Source organism: Pholcus phalangioides, unplaced genomic scaffold, assembly GCF_987345545.1.
Source record: "Pholcus phalangioides strain wild (caught in Gottingen) unplaced genomic scaffold, Ppha-v1.0 ptg000042l_1, whole genome shotgun sequence".
Classification (NCBI taxonomy): domain Eukaryota; kingdom Metazoa; phylum Arthropoda; class Arachnida; order Araneae; family Pholcidae; genus Pholcus; species Pholcus phalangioides.
Window position 1 is genome coordinate 9,856,720 of NW_028301628.1, and position 19,894 is coordinate 9,876,613.

At 35.0% G+C, this 19,894-nt stretch overlaps 1 protein-coding gene across 1 annotated transcript in view; it reads right to left on the bottom strand.

Moving 5' to 3' along the window:
• Positions 1-19,894, bottom strand: part of LOC149064455 (maltase A2-like) — a 109,494-nt gene that overhangs the window by 988 nt on the left and 88,612 nt on the right. The window lies entirely within an intron of this gene.

Below are 19,894 nucleotides of genomic sequence, written 5' to 3' on the forward strand. Positions count from 1 at the left end.
TATCATTAATTTGGCTAGTTGCTTTTTCTCGGTGTGTATCCAATCAAGGATCAAAATTCATAATTGAATTCATCATTAATTGTAATAAAATGGTGCTTTTCCCATTATTGAGAGCTCCGTGATTTAAAACCAATGGAAGTTCTTCATTAATAAATGTAAAACATATCAATTTATGTAAAAAAATTCTGAAGAAGTTTGTTGAAGGTTCACAAATTAATTCAGAAAAATAAATAACGAAAAAATTATGGTTTAACGAATGAGATCAGAAGTAAATTGAATTTTTTTTCCTTTCAAACAAAAATATAATAATTTACAAAGTAGTCGACAATGGATGACACTGACACACATGCTATATATATATGTGTGTGTGTGTATGTGTATATATATATATAGCAGATAATGTAAATCAGACATGTGACATCAAATGAAGAAGCATGTGCACCCGTCCAATTTATTGTCAGCCTGATTTTGCACGAATGTGCTTCGAATATTGCATCTCAGCCATATTTAACGGTGATTTTTGGAACTAATTTGTTTTTCCTCCCTGTTGACTTTTGAAGTTATAGAGGACTTAAGACGAATCCCGTATGTGTGGGTCATGCATATTATGAATTCAGAAGGGAGCATCTACACGTTATCCCTTTAGCCGCGCAAACAACTAGGAGACATATGCTTGTTCCCGTGAGCAAGCAGAAAAATTTTCCTTTGTTTTTTAGCAAACAGTTCAAAATTCATTTTATTATTATTCTATTTTTGTAAACGATAGATGACATGAAAAACCCAGACTTTTCTTAAATTACCCTTAATATATACGCACGCATAGAAAACAGAACAACACATTGACTAGTCAGAGAATTAAAGAAAAAAAAACTAGAACGCATGATCGTATGCCACGACAACTTAAGAATTTTACCAGATGTCTCTAATCCAAATAATCAGATGATTGAGCCAGCCAAAACCGACGGGAGCAGTTTAAGGGTTAGATGAGAGAGGAGTGAGAAACTGAGTGAATACTTTCTGTGAGTATTTCATTGCAATGGGTCTGACATATATATATATATACAGGGTGATTATAAAAAAAACTATCCCGACGTATGGGCCCCTAACTATCATACCATTCACGGAAACTGAATGAAATTTTGGCATAAGGTATTTTGATGTATGCGCTCAAGAAGGATATGGAAAACAACAGTGTCAGTCTAACAGTTACGGTTACAGTGAGAAAATTTCGAAAATATCAAATGGCAACACCAAGTTTTTTGTATTGGAATGCGATCTCCATTGTGAAAAACCCTAAATAGCGTTCGAACGGCAACTGTAGCATGAAAATCACCGGCGGTAGATAGGCTAAAAGTGAGGACAACCAATAAGGACAGAGAAGCAGCATAAAATAAAGCATTTTATTGTGTTTCACAAATTTTCCACATGACCTTGTGGAGGACTAATCAGGCTGCTGGGATCTCAGCCGAAGAAACGGTGTGACGAATGAAACGAACATTAATGCTCTGGTGCACGGAAAAGTCCTTTTTACTTTTCCTTGCCTAGCTCCGGGGATTTTCGTGCTACAGGTGCCATTCCAACGCTATTTAGTGTTTTTCAGTATGGGGATCGCATTCCAATACAAAAAACTTGGTGTTGCCATTTGATATTTTCGAAATTTTCTCACTGTAACCGTAACTGTTAGAGTGACACTGTTGTGTTCCATATCATTCTTGAGCGCATACCTCAAAATACATTATGCCAAAATTTCATGCAGTTTCTGTGAATGGTATGATAGTTAGGGGCCCATATGTCGGGATAGTTGTTTTATAATCACCCTGTATATTGTGATGCAATGATTCATGTTTGAATGCGATTTGCAAAAAAGTTATTCTCGCGAAAGAAAATTTTGTTTGGTACTGAAAAACAAAATCAGTACAAATTTTTTGTTGATAGAGGGCGATTAACGATTAACAGCTCATTTCTGAATTTTCTTATATATATATAACCGCCGTTTACATAACATTTTCATTGTGTCGCGGGCATTGGTAAATTTGAGACAAATATGTAGATATAATGTGAGCTGGGTATGCATGATGATACAGGGTTCAAGTGAGGCTCGGGATATAAAAACAAAACTCCATGATATATAGGGTGTCCCATAAGTTCGTAAATAGTTTGAAAACTCATAAAAATTGTAGGACTCGTTGTATTTGAAGGCGGTTTGCGAAAAAATAATTCTCACGAAAAAGGATTTGTTTTTGGTACGGGGGAAAAAATTTCCTCAAATTTTCGTCGTTAGAGTGCGCTGCACGACAGAAGTAATTAGCGTTTATTTTATCGCTTTCGTGTCCGAAACGTCACTATCGATGAAGTTTTGTTTTTCTTCAGTCACGAATCAACAGCTGACGCTTTACGAACGTTTAGAATACAGAATAGATTGAAAAAAGTTTCAAGTCAAAGTTTTAATGGAAGGTACAGGGTGACTCATAAATTCGTAAACATTTTAAAAACTCATAAAAATTCATGGAATGGCTATATTTGCGCGTTGTTTTTGTAGAAAAAGTTATTATCACAAAAGGAATATTTTTTTCTTTTTTTTGTTCAGAAAAAAAGTTAGTTTAAATTATAACCAACAGAGGACGCTGTAAGAATAAAAATCGCTGGAAATATGTAAATCATCCTATGTATGAATCCTCCTATAAAATGCAGGGTGTACGATTAACATTTGATTTCTGAGTTTTCTTCTTATTGGCGCTTTCATAGGGTTATCATTGTGATGTTGATCTTGGTGGTCAAACTAATATTAGTGAGGTTGTTTAACCTCAGCCACGAATCGCCGGCTGACTCTCCACGAACGTTTCGAATGCAAGAGGGATTAAAGAAAGGTTAATTACTAAAGAATAAATAAATGTTATAATTAAGGTAATAATATAATAAAGAATAAATAAAGGTTCAACAAGTCTAATTACTTCTGTCGTGTAGCGTACTCTACAGACGAAAGTTTAACTAATTTTTCCCTCCTTACCAAAAAATCCCTTTTCGTGAGAATAACTTTTTCACGAACAACATTTAAATATACTGATTCCTACAGTTTTTATGAGTTTTCAAACTATTCACTAACTTATAGGACACTCTGTATATTTTTGGGTCTTGTTTATATGCCGAGTCTTATCTGAGCTCTGTATCATCATGCATACCCGGCTCAGATTATAAGCATCTACATACTTGTCCGACACATTTCTAATCTACCCAGCTAAAAGTGAAGTCTTTACGGAAATGTTGCCGCCGTTACATTTCACCCTCTACAACAAGACCCAACCCAATAGTGTAAAGGTCTTATATCCCTCAAAGGACAGAGCCTGGGCCTTGTCTGGTTTTCAGGTACATTTTACCCGAGATTAAGTAAATGACTGTTTGAGTGAGCAAGTGAATGGCTGAATGACCATAACAGTGAGTGGGTGAGTGACAGTATGAGTTAACAAGTGCGTGTCTGAGTGCTGCATCAGTGACCAAGCGAGTGACTGCGTGACCAAGTGAGTGTAGGTCACTAATACGGTTACAAACTTTATTTCTCTTACGGCTTGGTCACTCACACGGTCACTAGCTTGACTACTCATACGGCCACTCTCTTGGCCATTCATGCGGTCACTAACTTGACTACTCATACGGCCACTCCCTTGGCCATTCATGCGGTCACAAACTTGATCTCGAAAACCGTCACTAACTTGGGGACTCATTTGGTCATTCACACGATCACTCTACCCACACGGTCACATTTGATCACCCATACGTTTACTCACCCATTCACTTGGTCATTCACTTGAAGACTCGCATGGTCATTCACTCGCCCATCCAATCACTCACACTCACCTACTCGTACGGTCACTCATACAGTCGATCGCACCTCATTTGGTCTCCCACCCGGTCACACACTCACTTACATGGCCACTCATATAGGTAGGGTCATTCTACAAATTACTTGACATGGGCGAAGATACAGGGAGGCAGCGTCAAAGGTGAAGTCTACTGATTTAATGTATATATGTATATATATACATTATATTTATTGGCATATCATTGTGCCCCCCTCCCAGTCTTCCAAGTCTAATTCCGCCTATGTTACTTGGTCAGTCACATAGTCAGGGCAGGCGAAATGTACTGGAGACAGAACGTTAATGGTCTAAATGTCGGAGTTTAAATTTCCGAATCCTGCTAAAAGTATGGCATTATCAAGTATTCCCGATACGCTTTCTGCCCCGTTCGACAACGAAAGAAGAGCGTACCTGGCATACTTTATTTTCAAGATAACTTACTGGATGGTTTATGTAACAATTTGTTAATCCCATCTAAAGGCTCCATAACCATGAATGAATGTGTTATTACCGAAGATATCCATTTATATATACGGAATATATATCAACAAGCTCGTAAATGAATACGTTATTCGTGGTTCCACGACGGAAGGTGGCCCATAAACTTATAATTTATAGTTTCCAGATAAGCCTGCATACGCATCCAAATTTATGGGGGAAAGGAAATCCTTGGAATTAAGTAAGTCATAGTCTCTAATACGCATTTGCATATTTTCGGATCAAATTGATTATTAGTCTCGCATCGTTGATTATTATGATGACTCGTTGCTTGAGGATTGTTTCATGTCTTCCAATTCCTCAGATAATGCAAAGGATTAACATGGAAATTTTACGGATATGTGTATATTTAAGATGAATTGATCAATTTTATCCTTCAAAGACACGATATCATTCCTTATTTATTCGTTAAAGACGTGAATTATGAGATTATATGTAATAATGTTGTGAAGGTATTAAAGTATTTATTAAATATTTTATGAATTATGAAACACAAATGTGTGAGAGACTTTCCCTAGAGGAAAATTATATAACACAGTTCATTTAAGTTAAGAAATTATGTAAGTCAGTGACCATAGAAATCCCAGTGAAATTATGAGATGTAAAATATTTATACATATTGTACATTTTATAATTTGAATAATATATATTCCATATTTTATAATTTATATAATATATTTTACATTTTGTTATCGGAAATATTTTTAAAATTTCAAACAAAAATATTGAAAAAAAATTAAATTTGATTAACATGAAATTTAAAATGAATAAATGTGATTACTGAGTAACATAGACTTCGATCAAAATTCATTAAAAAATGCACCTTTTTAAAATTTTTTTAAATTGCTAATTACAGTTGAAAGTTCAGAATAAAAATTAGTTTAAAAAAATAAAAAAGTTTAATTAATGATTTAAAAAAATGAATTGTGTGTCGGTTGGTGAGGTGTATACGAAGCGACGAACATGAAGCATTCCTTTATTTTGCATTAACCTGCGAAACATACAACCCTTCGTCATGAAGGTTAAAATCGAACTCTCGAGAATGTCTTCGGCTCTCGATACAAATTTAACTCTCACGTGTCTCGTGAATAAAAGTATTGCTGTACATCCTTGTCAACAGCTTGCCTGTTACAACTGAAAATTTCAAACGATCGAAAATTTGAAAAAAAGTGAATTAACTATTTCAAAAAAACTGAATATTTCAATTATAATTTAAGTTAAGAAATTAAAAGTTTTATTTTTATTGAAATTTAAAAAAAATTCAATTTTGTAGCTGAAATTGCAGAAGAATCTGAAATGTTTTGTGAAAAAATTGAAAAAAATCAATGTTTTCAAGGTATGAAAAACTCGTACTAAAAATTTAAAAAGTGGATCAAAATTTATTAACTTCGAACTGTAATTCGCAGATTTGAAAACAACAAATAAAAATGAAACTTTTACTCGAAAATAAACAAAATTAGAAGAAATTTAATTTTTCTTCAAAATTAACTGTGGAGGTTTGTATGATATTACAATTTATATATTTTTCTAAATATTAAATAAAAATTCTCAAAAAATATATCAGAATTTTCGGAACTTCCTAAATAAATTAGTTACAATTTTCTAAAAAAATATTTCAAGTAAAAATATTATGTCGGATAAAACACTAGATAAAATTTAAAATAATAATCAACATTGCACACTGTAAAAGCTGATGACAATTCCATACGAAATATTTTTTTATACGCTATAAACTTTTATTCATAACGACGAACAAATTTAATACTTAATAATTATGCATTATAAAAATAATATGCAGTACCGATTATTAAAAAAAACTGATTCGATTGATTTAAAAAGAACCATGCAATTAAAATTCAATTCATTCAATAAATAAAATCTCATAAATGATAAATAGAAAATGTATTAAATTCGAAATAAAAAATTCACCTTGAATACAAATTAGGCGATATTAAATTTTAAAATAAAAATTTGAATCCACACAATACTACCATAAAAAAAAACGTATTTTAATATCGCAAATTCATTAATTAAAATACCTAATTATTTTTTCATACCATGATTATAGAAAAAAAGTTCAACATTAATATAATCTATGTAATCTCTCGAAATTAAAAGCAATGAGGATTAATAAAATGTTAGAGTAAGACATTATTTTAAATTTTTTCTATAATTTTGATCTCTTTTCCATTAATAAATGAAATTAATCCCGAATAATACTTTTTATGTTTTGGATATTGGAATAAAATTTCGTTGGCTTCATTGATCTTTATTTTTGGTTTTGTTTTCTCTCCGTACATACGAAAAAACAAATACATGATATATATATATATATATCTAAAATAGTGAAAAGAAAAAAAAAATCGTAAAAAAATAAGAAATGAAGAGTATCATCGTCACTTTGAACAAATAGAAGCAAGGGAAGTGATATAGGAGAATTTTTCATTTTATTTCAGAAGTTTAAAGATAAGAAAAAAACGGAAGAAAAAGAGAGAGAGAGAGAGAGAGACGAAAGTAACGGTGAATGAAGTCGTAAAAACAAATGATTTAAATCCATTATGTCTGGCGGCAAAAACAAAAAAGAAAAAAAAAATCGCGAAAAATAAAATCGCTAGAAAGAATGAAGAGAAAATATATAGCGTCTGTTTGACGTTAGGTAGAAATTTGCTCGAGGGATGGACGTGGAATGCATTAGTTAGAAGAAAACCATTCTTCGGTATCTACTTTCTTATATATGTATGGGGAGAAATAAATGATGCAAAATAAGAATTCCCAATGTAATATTTTCATTTTTCATCACCATGAGAATTTTCCATCTTGTCTTTAAAAAAATTGTTGTTTAGGGCATTATATAAAGTCTATAAACAACGAAAATATCACATAGTAAAACAGCGAAAACTGGGGGGGGGGGGGGTTTATACACAGTAATTCCATAATTCCCCTTGCCAAATTTTACTGGAGAATCGTTGATCCTAGAGGGGCCATACTTTTCCCAATTGAAAAGTATCCGAATGCATTTCGACCTTCCCCCGTCATGGGGCGCGGTAGCCCAGCGGTAACATACTCGCCTGAAGTACTAAAGGATGTTTGTTTTCTCTCCGTTTTCTGTCGCGAGTTCGATACCCGGGTCGTACATGTCAGAAAATTTCCTGACGCAGGAATAAACCAGAAACGGCTATATGACCGCAGAAAAAGATTGCTACTGCAGGGAGTCCCCACATCGAAGGGTTAGTACACCAATCTCTCGATGAGTGTAAAAGAAGGCTGCCGTTCGGATTCAGCAATAAATTGTAGGTCCCGGTCTAATTAGCCCTAGTGTGCAGAAAATGATCGTGGTGCAACAAAAATGATCAAATACGTCAATTTCAAGTGCAATGCATGCTGAGATATTTGAATTCAATAATTGTAAAAAGTCGGGAAAGAACAGCATAAACTAAACGGCAACACTTGTTTTATGATGTTATCTTCAAATTTTTCTCCGATTTTTGGATTGAAATATTTCAATGAATATTGCCCTTAGAAACGTGGAGTTCTTTTTGTTGGTCTCAAAAGAGACAGGGCAACAACTTTTTAAAAGGACTTTTGAAAAGACGGCGTTCACATAGATAGTAAATTTTTATATTTTAATAAGTATGCAACCCCTGGCAACAAGAATGACGTTATATGAGTTCTATATACTATTTGAACGCATTGTCTAATTGAAAGTTTGTCTCTGGAATCAACTGTTCTCCAGTAAAATGTGGCAAGGGGAATTATGAAATCACCTTGTCGAGATTAGAATGTTATGGAAAAGTAGCCTTAATAATTCTTTGCCTGATATAACACTGCCACAGATGAGTCTAGTCCAAAACAAACAAAACAAACAAGCTTGATATAACACTAGAGATATACAACTCCGTATGATTTCACCTGCTGAACTCGAATATCATTACGAAAAATTTTTCGTTTTTTATTTTTGGAGATATTACCATGCAAAATGTTGAAAAATTCCTTAACGAGCAATGTCTGTGGACAACAATATAATGGCCGACGTAAAAGCTCATCAATTAAAGTCAGACATGAAAATATACCTTTCCGAATGTTTGACCTGCTAAGCACGAATATCACCGTGAAATTGTTCTATTACCCTTTCTTTGGAGCTATTACACCATGTGTGTTAATAATGATTGAACTCTAATGCTGTAATACTTGTGTTTCTGTGCATTTTTGTTGTGTTTTATGTGCTTGTGTTGTGTTTGTACGTATACTTTTTGTTGTGTTTATACGTAGATACTTTTTGTTGTGATTTTGATCCTATACTGAATCCTTATCTGCTACCGTCCCCCTGGACTCTTTCATCGCCTCCCAGGGTGCGATATTGCCAACTATTGCCACTGACCTAGACCTTCTTCCGTGTATACTAATCGTGTACGTATTTAAACTTGGAAAACTGTATGTATGTATGTATGTAACTGAGAAAAATGCCTTGATGATTGAAGCTATTAGTTTATTTGCTTCCCGATTCGACACGACACTTCTACTTGACACCAATATGTATTACTAACTTTGGATTTGATTTTTTTTTTCGGTTCATTCTACCTTGATAGTCAAACTACACTTGTGCATTATACGTGTTTCGTGTATTTTTTTTTTTTGTATATTGATATGTTCTAGTACATTTCCTTAGGAATTCCTTGTAATCACCAACGTGGAATATTAGATCCTATATTGATTCGAACACTGATTGATATGTAATTATATGTCTCTAAATGATATTAATGAAATATATCTATTTATATATTGCACAACAGTGTGCGCAGTAAAAACCAGATTTGTGAGAGACGGAGGAAGGGGTTTTTGCATCATAACAATGCCCCATTTCAAACTCCCTTCACAGTGCACCAATTGTTAACAAGAAACAATGGGAGATTCCAGTGTTCCACCCTGTATATCTCTTCGTTGAAACAGAGCAGCGGGCCATGTTCTGGTAGGGAGAAGTGTCCCAACCGGCTTATTCATCCGACTTAGCCAACACCTTCTAGAGCAAGAAGCCTTCGCCCGCGATTTTTTGATGCTGTGACGTCATGACACTCCGGCCTGTTTTTTCCCCGTCGATAGCTTTTCTTCCTTGATAGCCATGTTGATAACTATAAGCACGCACGTGCGCGCAGTTTTTTAGTGATAAACTTTTATTTTAAACATTTATTTTATTAATTTATGGGCAAGATAATAAATAATATTGTTGCACAAGTCCTTTAAAAAGAATAAGTTGAAGAAAACAACAGCTAATCCGGCCACCAGCGAGCTTCGTGGAATTAAGTATGGGCCTATCTGTACAGCTGCATATAAAATCACAGGTTAGTTCATTTTTTACTATTACATAAAATGCATTTATAAATATTCTGTAATATTATTATTGCAAACATAGTTAATTTCATAATCCTAATTTTCATAAACTCAATGCTATACATAGTGAGTAGGGCTTTATTAAGTTAATTGATAAATAATATTGGCTCTGTGCTATTTGAATCTTTTTTTTTAATGTTACCTTCAACGTAAGAAGTTTTTAAGGAATAAACAGTTGGAGGAAATTTAGAATAATTATAGAAAATATATTTCATGGGCCGCCGCCTCCTCACATCCAGGAGCCGGGCTTCTATAAAATTTTTAGTGGATCCCACTCTAATATTTCTCATTGGAGCCTTTCATGGAAATAATTACGTGAAAGGAAATATTTTATTTCATGCCCCCCCCTCCTCCTGAAACTGGGTGCCTTGGTAAAATCTGTGGAGATTTTGGTAAGACCTGCTAAGGTCAAAGTAATGAAAATTCTAAATTTTTTTAATGTTATAATTTCAACTAAATACATTCACAAATTTTGAGAAAATTCAAACGACTAATGATGCTTTTATTTCATGTCAATAGGTGTGTATGACTTGGACAGTATCATGGGATCAGACTAGAATCATGTGAATTTGCTGATCGCCCAAGAAGGCCGAGGACTGGATAGATAGATAGAACCACCAGACCAGAATCAAAGTTTTCCCCCCATGCCCAGCTCCATAAGGGCTGACTGTGGAACTACAGACGGGCCCAGATAGTCCTATGAAGAAGGGGAGATATGTGTTTTATGCAAGTGTATGGATGTGTATGAAAGAGAAAAGTTGACAATTTCGCGATAAATGATCCTGGTCGGTCATTGCTAATAAAAATTTTAGCCTTGGAAAAAAAAATGCCACCACAACACTTCAGCCTTTTCCTAAGGAGAGAAACAGTTCAAGAAAAATAATGGTACAGTGGCATTTACATGCGAGTTCAAAGCAAGCTCTGTATAACTCATTTTCTATAGGTAACGATATTATCATTTTTTGCAAAAACCTTAATTTGCAGTAAATCCAAGCAGGCACCACCATCACCAGTCAAATCACAAAGTTGGTAAAGATGTTCTACAATAGTCACTGAAATATCAGTCAAACCACCCCTATTCGCCAGGGTGATTTTTTTTTGTTGTTGAAATTTTTGATATAAATGATTAATGCACACATCTTTATTGGGATTACAATGTAATGTAGAACTAAAATAATTTCAAAGCTAAGTGTAAAATATGTGTCTCAAGTTTTGTATCAAGAAATATTCAAGTAATGATGCACAGTTTTTAAAATTTCATGAATTTTGTCTTAAAATTAAATGAATGTTGAAACTAATAAGGCAGTGTTTCATTATAAATGTGTGAATTTATGTAATGAAGCCCCTCTGAAACACTATTCCAAACATATTACCTGTACCACCCGTCCCAAAGAATTTGGGACGGGTGGTGGTATTATATCTGGGCTAGACGTTATTAAGTTAAAAAAAATGTCAATTTATTTTTCCATATTAATTAACACATTTCTCAACAGATACACCAACTGGGAACAGAAGGTGCATTTTCGAAATAGACTTGCAATGCGTTATGATAAACAACTTTGGGTTCTTTAGAAATTACAAAATATTGTGTTGATGAATTGGGTTTTCCATGTTTTAACTGGAAAATATATACAAATAATTATTCAAAAGCCAGGTTTGGGAAATATAGACAGGTACTAACAATATTTCTTTGAGGTAAGTTTTAGTATGTGGGAAGGGGTAATTTTCTGTGGAGTTTTTTCTAACGTATTTCTAAAGAACCTTCGAATAAAAATGCACTTTTAAAGGAAAATTATAGTCAATAAATTTTATGCAAAAAGGAAAGTGGTGACATTTTTAAAAAAGCACTATTTTTGATTTTTACTACTTGAATCTAGAGATATGAGGTGAGAATATTCTCTGAGAATGAGAATATTATCCTGGATGTAAAAATTGGAGAAGATTCATTTTTCTATTAAATAATTTAAATTTTTTTACTAATTTTGTTTATATTGTGAAATACAAATCAGTTTTCTTCACCCGAAACATTTACAACAAAACAATTTTTGGTATAATCACCCCCAATGATAACTTTTAGTTCTAGAATATTCTCAGATCATGATGAGAGGTTTTAAAAGTTTGGTTATATGAAGATTTCAGAAACCTTTAGATTAAAACCTTAAAAAATTATTTTAAAATTAGATAAATTTTCAGAAATAAGTTCACAACAAAAGAAATTAAATCAAAGTTGATTGTGATAAAGGAAGCTATTCCTATACAACCACTTTCATTCTAAGAAGATACAGAACTGTTGTTTTCTTCAATGCACATACACTTAAATTCTGTATCACTCAGTTCTCTTAAAAGTTATGCAATTCAGCCCTGTTGGTTTAATTTTCTTGCTTTCAAACATTAATATTTGTGGTCTACAAACTTCAACATTCCCATCTTGACGGGAAGAGAGACGGGGACAGAAAATATTCTCTCAAAGGAATATTATAAATTACTAGAGAATATTCTTATCAAAAATTATTCTCAAGTTATTTATCGCGATTATTATAATACATGTTATTACATATATTCTTGATACTCTCTGGAAAGATTTTGGTAACTGAAGAATATTCTCTGCGAGCACTATTATTAATAACGTCAGAATAATTATTTTCTACATGAATATTCCCCAGTAATTTATGAAAGTAGTCCTTCCAGAAAATGTTCTCAAGGATATATGTAACTATATTATAAATAACAGGAGAATATTCTCATCAAGAACTTATGTCTCAAGTTATTTATTATATTCCTTTTACATATTTATTTTTTTTATGACTTAAAATATACATTGTATGTGATGAAAAATAAAGGATATTATATAGTTGAATTTGTCTCAATTTTCTTTTGGTATTCAATGGATATTTTTTTTGTTAAAATCAACAGAAATGAAGTTCTGAAAAATTAATGCTCTTGGGGAAGTTTTGAGGTCAAAAGGTAATTTTTTCAAATATTAAGTTTTTATCAGAATTTTGGCCCTAATTGATATTTGGAAATAATGAATTAGAAGTATAAACTTGTCTACTTGAGCCAAGTCTTTAATAATTTGGCCTTTTTTTAATACAACATTCAGAAAAAATATAGCAACGTGGGTTAATTCTGTTTATAACACATCAGTGTGGTGCTGGAAAACGATCTTACAGGGAAGATGGGTTTCGTAGGACGGAACTCGATGACGTCACGAATCTCGGGGTCAGGCCTTCTGCTTTAGAAGGTATTGACTTAGCTCACGTGACTTTTCGTCATTCTTAAGGGTGAAGAGAGACCGGAAATGTGAAAGCGTTTTGCCGACATGGATGAGGTGAAAACGAAAACGATGGAGGTGCTGTCTATCATCACAGCGGACGAGGTTAAAGAAAAAAAAAATGTTTCGATTAATAGCGAAATAGCACTCGACAAGTGTATTAGCTCAAATGGAGAGTACTTTCAAGGGAATTACAGAATTTTTGTAAAAAAACTGAATTAAGAAAATTGCAAAAAAGAAACTCCGGTTACTTTTTGGGTACCCTTTCGTATGTATTAAATGTGCAATTACACAAAAAATACCGAAGCCAGTCAAGCTATTTTATGGCCACATCCGTGTTCATCACACCGAATTACATTTAAATCGACTGTTTCTACTCAGGACGCAAAAAAATTTTCGAAATTTGTTGTCAAGTTATTATTTAGACCAGAAAACGGCATATTCCATTCACGTTTCGACCTTCCACGAATCAGACAAGCTAACAAAATAAAAACGCACCAGAAATATTTCCATAAATATACGATATATGATTGAAAGGCTTATTATCCGTTCAAATATCCTCGGCTATCAAAGGGGGAAAAAATAGAAACTTTCTCTCCGTGTCATGAATGGACTCACTGCTTAAATCAATATCCTGTGATATACATGGTGCATTAATTATAAATACTGAAGCCAAATAGAAGAGAGAGAGAGAGAGAGAGAGAAAAAAGGCTTTTTCAGTGAAGGGGGGGGGGAGAGGAGGGACCGATAATCAATAATCAACGTCAAATATTTCAATGCATTTTCGCTGTTCGGCTCGACCGGGCATATCAATTTTGCTTTGCATATTTAGACTAGATAGACCCACGGAATAGGAAGTTATTGATTTATCGAAATTGGGATTCATTTCCCCCGATTTTATTCCCTTTTCTGATTCGGTAGTTTCGCTAGCAGTATTATTTTCTGGAATTATCAGTTCCAACAAACCCTTTTACGTATGAAGTAAATCTCCGATGAATAACATTCTGACTACCAATGCATTTTTTTTTCCGTTGAATTAATTGGTTTTTCGTTGCATGAATATAAATACATACGACGTTATCAAGTGATATCGGTCATGTCTTTTTTCATTGTTTTCTCTGTATAGATTGGCGTTTCCGATCAGCATTCGCCTTATTTGGTAGCTGAGTAATCCCTTTTCGTACAGACAAGTTAAGGCTTTCTCTGCCAAGTTTCACTCTGAACGTTTAATTGTTAATTGGTGCTAATATTCTTTATCAGAGTAGATGTAGAGCTGGACTTTGCTCATGATTGTAAAACAGGAATCTTCAACCTTCCAGGCATTGCGGGCCAAATGTAAATTTCCCATGAAGAACGCAGACAGTTGCGCCAACTTATACTGCGATATTTAGATTTTGATATTGACATCCAATTTAAATTTACTACAACTTAATGTACAGTGGCTCCTTATACAGTAGACTCTCGGTAACTCGACACGTGGATAACTCGACTATCCGGATAACTCGACAGCTCTTATTCCCTTAGTTGGCACAATACTAATTGCAATGTAGGAAAACCTCTCTAACTCGACACATGTTTGGCTTAACTCCGCTTAAGTCGACTACGATTTTTGTCCCTTCACCACGACTGGTTTTTATAATTGGCCTTCTATTATCAGTTATAAGAATTTTTTTACATTGTTCATGGGTACTTTGAGAAACCTTTGTTTCTTTGTTCTCTATGATGGGTCCCTTTTTTGCATTGGGGGCGTGTATGTGAAGAATGATTGTTTGAAATCTTTTGGCTTGCTTATCATTTTAGTGGAGTTTCCAAAAAAGGTCTTTCATTCTTTTCATGGTCAAAAAAACGTGTGGATATTGTCCACATCAAAATTAGATGAAAATCTTATCTATTGGGAGTTTTGATATCGTCTGCTGTAAAGAATGTTTTCGGTGGTACTCAGTTTCACGATTTCTTGGAAAAAGAGTAAAAGAAAAAGAGCTAAAGCCTAGTTAGACGCTGAATATGTCATTTGGTTGCCATCTTGATTATTTACGGCCGTGAATACAATGACAGTTTATGGCTCTACGCAAACATCACACTTTAAGTTTAAAATCAAAAGTTTAAATTAAAAAACTAGAATCGGGTAAAACTCAGAGTGAACTCGCCAAAGAATATGGAGTTGCACGGAACACTATTTCAACATTTGCCAAAAATAAGAAAATTTTTTTTGTCAGCATTTGAATCTTATGAACCAAGCAGAAAACGCATAAGAAAATCAGACTTCAGTGACGTAGAAGCAACTCTTTTTGTGGTTTAAATCCACTCGATCTCACTGAATCCCATTACCCGGACCAATAATTCAAGAGAAAGCAAAGGATTTCGCAAAAAATCTCAATCAAGGTAAGCGAGCAGTGGATGGTTGACCTGATTCAAAGAGCGCCATGGCATTGTTTTTAGGAAAGTTTGCAGAGAAAGCACATCTGCATCTCAAGAAACTGTTGAAAATTGGAAGAATGATATTCTGAAGCCAATGATAGAAGGGTATAAAGATGCAGATGTGCTTAATTGTGATGAGACAGGTTCATTTTTTCGCCTAACCAAACGCTTGCCTTCAAAGGCGAAAAATGTAAAGGAGGTAAAAACACACGTTTGACAGTTCTTTTGACTGCAAACTATAGAAAAATTGAAACCGTTAGTTTTATCGGAAAATCAAAAAATCAGCAGTTCAGATGAAGTATCTACATCATCTCGCCATGATGCATTGAAAGCTGTAGATGTGATACGTCGAATCCGACGCACTCAGGAAAAAGCCGAACAATCGCGGGATAAACTGAACAGTGTAGAATTTTTGTTTTCTCTGCGGAAAGAAAAACAAGCAAATATACTTGATTATTTTTCATGAGGTTAATTTTTTTATGTTTTGATTCTATTATGAAACAACCCCAAATTAAAATTAATGAGAGAATTAGCATTTTATTTAATCGAATTGTTTGAATGCGTATAATTACGTACACAAAAATGATAGGACAAAAATTTAGAGCGAAACCCCGGTAACTCGACATCCGCTTAAGTCGACATGTTTGTCGATACTTTTAGGGTGTCGAGTTACCGAGAGTCTACTGTATAAGAGTTTGGCCACCATGGCCACGAGTAGAAACAACGACCCTAAATAATTAAATATTTTTATTTATCCTAAAATCATTTCTTTCACCAATTCTGAAAGTATTTTTCGATCAAGTGCTTCGTCCATTAAATCTAAATTTTTTTTCAATGATTCTGGCAATATTTCTTACAGTAATTTCTGAATTATTTCCTCCAGTAATTCTGAAATGCCTCTCTCAAAAATTTTTGCATACGTGTTTTTATTAAAATAATTTTCAAGCATTTCTGAAAACTGCGTAATTATGTACGTTTCGTCGGATGCCTACCTTGTCCTCCTCCTGAAATGAACATGTCTGGATGGTCTCGACAGCTGGATGATGCGAAGATAAATTCAGGAAAGAAAATTCAACTGTCTTTGCGGGAAATTGAACCCACGTCCTCTCCCTTCACTTACCTTGATTAGACCATTACGCTACAAAGGCAACGAACAAATTCTCACTCCTTAGAGCTCGTGTGAGCTGAACTGGACCATATCTAACTAGGAATCAAAGTTTACATAGCTGACATTGCTAACTTATCCGAAGATGATGCCACTCCCTGCCATTAATACGATTTCGACAGCTGACTGATGTGAAGATAAACCGGGGGGAAAAATCGGCTGATTTTCTCCGCAAAGGCAGTTGACTTTTTTTTCCGAGATCTATCTTCGCATTAGCCAGTGGTCAAAATCTTTGTGTTGATAGCGGGGAGTGACATAATCTTCGGACAGATGGCTCTGGTAAGGTATCAGATACAGAGAGTTAATATTAATTGCCCCTCGAATTATTATTATTTTTTATTTCTTCAATCATTTCTCAATGTTTTTTAGGCATAGATAGTTAGAAAAAGCTAACCCCTAACAAAGTTTTACATTAATTTCAGCTTCTCAGAGGCGAATCATAATTACACTCGTATGAAAGTGAATGAGAAAAAAACAAACACAATCCTGGGAACTTTAACAATCACAGAAGAGATTGTAAAAATCTTGGTTCAGACAAACTTCTAGAATATTATCATCGTAATGTTGAAGACAAATCCTACTGAAAACAATTTAGAATCTTCTTCGAGAAATTTGGAAAATGCTATCCCATGATGTGAATTTCTAATGTCTAAGTTGGAGAAAGAGGATAAAATGAGTAAGTGGAGGACGAGAGAGAGAGAGAGAGAGAGAGAGAAGAGACAACATTTGCATTCGCAACAATCATCAGCGTATCATCGGAGGGACATTTCGGAAGCGATTGTTAAGGATTCGATCGTTACACGAATGATTCGAAGTACGAGCGGGGGGGGGGGGGGGGAGTGGATATCCATCCGAAATCTCTTTAAGGACCGATTCCATTGATGGGATGCACTTCAAAATCTAAAGCACCCGCTGCTTCCATTCCGGTGTTGTGTTTTCTCATCATCACACTCTTCATATCGTAAATGCGCTGCTCTTCGATTCCTCCCAAGGAACTAGTAATTCCATAATAGTCGAAAATGGTAATGGTCGTCTTCGTGGGGTGAATTAAGAATTTATAAGCACGGTCGCGTGTGTCTCGCGATTATTGCTATTATCATTGGCATCTGGAATCTCCGAAGGAATTCATAAGTATATTTTTATTAGGATGACATTATCAGGGAAATGGTTGTCCAAGGAATAATACTGTCATTTGACATAGGGCGCGCGGCGGCCGAGGTCAATAAGATACTCGCATAAAGTACCAAAGGATTTTTAGAGGTGTCGCGAGTTTGGTACCCGGTTCGCACTTGCCAGAAACTTTCCTGACGCGGTGTTACAACAACAACAGGGACAATATGACTACAGAAAACGATTGCTACAGCAGGGAGTCCCACACTGAAGGGTTAACGAACATACCGTACGATGATTATTAAAAAAAAAGCTGCCGTTTGGAATCGGCAATAAATTCTAGGAAGCGTTCTAATTGCCCTCGTGCGCAGAAATGACCCTGGTGCGACAAAAGTGATCAAATAATCATTCGCTATATGCTGCCAATTTTGTCAGGGTCTAGTCGCGTAAGGTCCATGATTCGTTTGCGTGGAGCACCGGATATTCAGGTCTATATCTTTATCCGTTTGGATCAATACATCTTTGTAGATAGACGTTGCCTACTATGTTTAAACTGAAGAAGTAACTACTACTAATTAACCGTACATGCAACCTCCTACACACTCATCCGCGGAATTTCAAACGAATCGTTACACACTGGAATGTGTGTTCTGAGTGTATATGTGCCTCTCATGTCCTTGCTGGTGATGTCCTCTGCCTTCCATATTTTAAAATGGAAGTTGTAAACGTTTGAGTTTCCATCTGCCTGATACGTGCAAAGAGACTTTTTCGAATGGGGGAGACCGGCTCTCATTCCTGCGTCGAAGGTTGGGAAATCTGTAGAAAACCAATTCCAGCCAAACACCACAGTGCCGCCAACGGTGTTCGAACGAGGAGGGGGGGGGTGGACCCGCTAAAGATGAAGATTTCGAATATCTATGAGCCCCGTTGCAGTATATGAGTGATCATGACCACACCAGGTTGCTAAACATTATTAAAAATAGATCAAAATACGTTGACTACAAATTCGGATTATGGCTCCCAACACACATGCGTGGATCATCGTTGATGAAAAAATTAAAGAAAAAAATGGAGTGTTATATTATTATTGTTTTAATATATGCCCGCGTCGGACATGTGGTCGAAAAAATACACGCCCGGCCGAAATTTTTACATGACCTGGGCACGCCGGGAAATAGATTTGTCTTGTCCTGGTATGAGAGAAACACCGTAGGAACAAGTTATGTACAGCGGTTGAGCATACGTTCAAAGTTTCAATGGCGCAAAACTTGTAATAGAGGACAGGCAGAGCCATATCAATACACTTTGCATGTGAAATAGACACGACCTTGTCATTCTATTTCTGTTCTCTACATACATTTACTGCTATTCTTTGCATATAATCCGCAGATGACATATGGAACAGCAACATAGGCTGCTTAAGTGTGAGTTACTTGAGTGATCTAGAACAGCGCCGCAGGTTACTTAAGTGATCTGTAACGGGTCGCGGGTCATTCGAGTTACCTGACAATGTGCCGCGAGCCAATTAAGTGATGCGGAACTGCACCACGAACACTCAAGTGATCTAGAAATGTGTCACTCAGTTAATTGAAAAAATAATTTTGAGGTCGTGGGCCACATCAGATGACTTTGAGGGCCACATTTGCTCCATGGGATTCAAATATGGGGATTGAATCCTACGTGCACGTGAACGAGTTTTTGTATCGATCCGAGACATAGTTGAAATTGCAGAATCCTTTTAATAATCCAACTAATTTTATGCTCATCCTGTACCTTTCGTGCTATTTGAAACGATCTCTGCATGATGCAGATGTTGCTCAAGAACTGGAATTTTTGATGAAAGTTGATGACTCAAGCAGTTGAATTATCGTAATTCCAGCTTATATAATCATATTATCGTGTATAAGTGGTATAAAGAAACACAGGGCCCTCCACTCACATTATACGTATTATCAGCATGAATTAAGATATCACCATTCGTCAGTCCATGTAATGTTTAGTCCCAAAGCACCACAAACATATACAAAAAATGAAGGGCTGGTATTAATGGCAGCCATTGTCTACAAATCACTAGACTCATTCTGGTAGTTGGAAAGCCATTAGGACTGCATTAACAGAGAACATACGAAGCGGGTAAATAACCAATTTATTGTTTTCCAGCTCCCAGAATGTACCGGGACTCACTGTTGCCAT